The 4312-nt window shown below is 35.3% G+C and overlaps 1 pseudogene; it reads right to left on the bottom strand.

Moving 5' to 3' along the window:
* Positions 1–273: 273 nt before the first annotated feature.
* On the bottom strand, positions 274–4089 carry LOC128181437 (uncharacterized; annotated as a pseudogene).
* Between the last annotated feature and the right edge of the window lie 223 nt (positions 4090–4312).

Raw genomic sequence — 4312 nt, 5'->3', positions numbered from 1 at the left:
TTATCCGTTGCATTCATAATTTTACGACTATAAATGGCTCTTGCTGAAATAAATAAACATATATCATTGCACACTTACATGTGCCGTTATCTATTGTTCGATATAATGCAGTTCGTTATCTTTGTATATTAATGGAGACTGGTGTTTAAGAAGTATTTTATTTGTTTCAATACGGATGTTTTAATGTTTCAGAGCGGATACTTTAAACAATTTAGTACAGAAGGTAGTATCCACAAGTCAAATTTTATATCAGTTATTTTCCACAAGTGTGACATATCATTTTAAAGCTTGGAGAAAGTATTAAAAGAAAATGACATTTTGGAATTCTTTGGTCATATATTGTTACTAAAAATAGACCACAAAAAGTAGTGCTTATGTTATTCTTTGTGACCATTTCTTGGGAATACTATTAATTTTAATAATCGGCATATATACAAGATAAATTATTATCACAAATCAAAATAAGTTCAATAGGATTGTAATGTACACTTTTTTAAGCATACTATTCTGATTTTAATTGGATATCCAAATCCCTTTATTATTCCGCACCTCGGATTTAAACGTATTCCTACGCCAACGTCCCGTTGACAAAAACGACGTCAAAACGTCAACAAATAAACATTTGTAATTCCGATATAAACAGTTCAAATTATTGCAATAACTTTGCTTGTGATTAAATTGGACAAATTAAAATACATTTACATATTTTAATTATTTACTTACTTCATTTAATACATGGTAATACATCTTGCCACTACTAATACATGTACTACATAATACTAGTTACAAGACACAAAACTGCATTATCTGTAAAACAATAGTAAGCGTTTTGCACAAATTAATCTTTATAAATTATTTTACAAATCAAATATGAACAAAAAACGATCAATGTAATTAATGTTTTCATACATGATTTGCAGGTGGTCAATTTAAACAGTTTTTAGAACTTTCAACAGATTAGACATAAGTTCCATGTGAGTCAGTGGGTGTCGTTTTCCATTGCTGCCTATTTTAGAAAATGAATAAAGTTTTTTGTCTAGATCAGTCTGCTTTAAAACATTTTTCCTGTAGCGAAGCTGTGCTTTCAAAGCGTTACATTTGTCTGATGTACGATTCAGCTCTTTCAGTTTCAGTTTGCACTCTCGGGGTGATTTCCACAAGCCATAGTTAACAATGTCATCACTTTGTTTTTCCAGCTGCATTCGTTTTTTTCTCCTTTTTTCAGCTCTTTTTTTGAACTCCTCCTCTTGTCTTTCTTCTCTCTGTCGTTGTATTTCTGCTTTTCTTCGGCTGAATAGCTCCCTTTCATCAATAACTGATCTCCTTGCTTCTGAAATAAGAACTTCGGTATTTTCACTGTTTCTCATTATCCATGTGGAGGTTTTGTTCATTAAGAAGAGAGTGTACGCCTCGATAGCCAGGGTTGATATATTTGGTTTTGATTTCAGGATTTGGTCCATGTAGGCAAAAAGTCGCTCAGAATAAGAGTTGTGTTTGTCCACACTCTTGGTAGCTTGTGAGAGTTCCTCTGTGAATGATTCATATCTACCATTTGGCAAATGATCCTTGTAGACATGAAGTACTACTTTTCGGATTGATGGTAACAGGACTCTGAGAATGACTTCCACGTCAGTATCATATGTTGACTCTTTAGTTAAGGATTCGAAAATTTTCTCACCATGAAACGCTACTCCTGTTAGAGATGGAAAGGTTCCCTTCATGAAATCGACGATGTTTTCGCAAGCATCTACCAAATACAAAGACAGATGGAGATAATGCTGTGTCATGTCTTCAATTGATGTGTCGCTGTTCTCAAGAAGATTCCACAGGGGCGTTGTAACCATCTTTGATATCAAACCCAACGCTTTCAGTCCAGCCACATAAAAGGAGACATGAAGATCCGACAGAACAGATTTTAAAAGTCTTTTGTTTTCTGTATCTGATTTTTCCAGAAACGCAATCATGTGGGGGTGTAAAAAGTATAGACAGGCCGCATTTTGAAACAGAATATTGAATCTATGGCCTTTGAAAGGTTGAAGAGGAAGTGACATCATTCTATTTTCAGTTAGAAAAGGCTGCATGTATGTTCGGAAGGCTCCATAACACCCACATTTTTCATCCCCTCTTCTAGCAAAAGCTTTGCACGCACTTCTGATTAAACGGAAACAACCAGATTCATCACTCTTAGAGAACGTTTTGTCAAATACTGGAGGATTTCCTGCAAAATTCCCTACCTCTGCTTCATATAATCCTTTCTGTGCAGCATTTGCCATATGAACAAGACCATGAAGACCACAGAAGAAATTGTTAAGTCTACTGACTGTTTCTTTCTCTTCATCATCCATGGTGTTGTAATCTGCTCGTACCTGTGGCAACACCTCCTCTCTGTAACTTTCTAAGAGCTCATTGAACTTTAACTCAGTTGCAGCACGATCACTCATAGTATTTTGAATGTTACATAAAATCTCGTTTCCAGCACTCTGAGGATGAGTTTCTTTTCTGTTGTCAGCAATATCCTGCAAAATCTCCTTGAAAGTATCCAGTGTGTTCTGTGCTGATTTTGTAGCCATTTCACGAAGTCCTAGAGCAAAGTAATTACCTTCTTCATCACGAACAGAAAATCCCCCGTACTTGATGCCAACTTTGGATGTTTCGTCACTGTGTAGAGTAGTGTTTATCTTTTCAGGTAGTTCATCTTGTAGTTGCTTTTTAACGAGACAGAGTCTTTGAATGTTCATATTGGCCACAGTTGAAGGAGATGGAAGTCGATCAGGTTCTTTTCAGCCAGCTTTAAACATGCTTCTATGGTTGGTCCTGAAAAAAAATATGAAAGAAATTAAATGTATATCCAGTACATGTGTGTCTTGCTTAATGATGAAGAAAATCAGGAATATGTACCCGTAGTAGTTCTATGTCCTTATCCTTATGAAAATGAGATACTTACCAATTTGCGTTGAAGGAACATTGTGTTCGAGAAGAGAGTACACACATAAATGGAGTTCTGGGGTGAATGCTTTTTCTTTCTTGTCAAATAGATGGATGACTCTCGTTTCATCCCCCTCTTGTAGCTGTTCGATGAGATAAGCGATCTGATCATCCTTTTCCTTTAATGCAGTTTGAAGTTCGGTGATAGTCGTTCTTTGTTGATCATTATCAGCCTGCAGTTCATAAATAAGTTGTTGATAGTCTTCTTTTGTTGTGTCAGTTGTTGTCTCCAGTTTTGTACATTTGGTTTTCCAGTAATCCTCTCTACGTTTAGTGCGTTTGACTGTTTTGTTTGATGATACAAGTTTTTCTTGAAGCACTCGGTTTTTCCTTGATATGTTTTCAGACTTTATGTTCAGCGTTTGCAAGTTAGATATAGTTTCAGATAACTCGGACTTTAATGTAAATTTTTCCTGAATTAGATTCTGGTTTTCCATAAAAAAAGAGTTTGATATGGATATGGCAGTTGACGTGGCATCGCCGCTAGAGTTAATCAGACATGTAGCTTCGGGCAATTTTGACTTTACTGTTGTTGATAATGTGGGTGGAGCAAACTCTGTTTCCAAGAATTCCGTAAACTTTCTGCTGCCGTCAGTTTTAGATTTGTTCTTACGAAGCTTTTCATATTCTGACCATAATCGACCAATAGCCACCTTAGTTGATGTCGGATTACAATTTTCTGACTGTGTTACTATCCACTCAGCAATTTTGGATGTCCCATTTGATATTTTAGAGCTAATAACATCAGAATTCCGAATCATTTGGGTAGAGCAAGACATCTGACGAAGAGTTTGTTGAATAAAAACAGCGATAAGCAGTATCCAGCAAGTTCTGAAATAAAAATTAAACCAATCGTAAATAAATATACTCTTGGATGTTAGTAACTGTAAAAATTTAATAACGGTATATTATCAGATTTACAAATCATGTTACATGGAACCACGGTATTAAAATATATAACTAATTAGTTTTTGGCTGGCTTTGATTTCAGAGTTTAAAAAAATGAGTGTAAATATTTTCCCGTTAAATGGAATATATAAATGTTTTTAATCAATTACATGTATTAACGTTTACAACAATCGATCAGAAAAAAATCATCCATGTGTGTTAATTTTTTTTAAAACTTTCATATCGCATAATGTACTATGTTTGATGTATCGTAGCATCGGGGAGGGGGGGGGGGGGCAGGGGGGGGGGGGTCCCCCCACTTTTTCTCGCAGCAACAACATTTTTAAAATTTACATATAAAAAATGGAATTATCATGGAGTGCCCCCCCTCCCCCACTTTTTCGGGAGTATGTAAAAAATTGATTTAAAAATAAGGAAA

The sequence above is a fragment of the Crassostrea angulata genome, chromosome 4 (assembly GCF_025612915.1).
Source record: "Crassostrea angulata isolate pt1a10 chromosome 4, ASM2561291v2, whole genome shotgun sequence".
NCBI lineage: Eukaryota > Metazoa > Mollusca > Bivalvia > Ostreida > Ostreidae > Magallana > Magallana angulata.
Note: the sequence above shows the minus strand (reverse complement) of the source record. Positions and strands in the feature narration are given on the sequence as shown.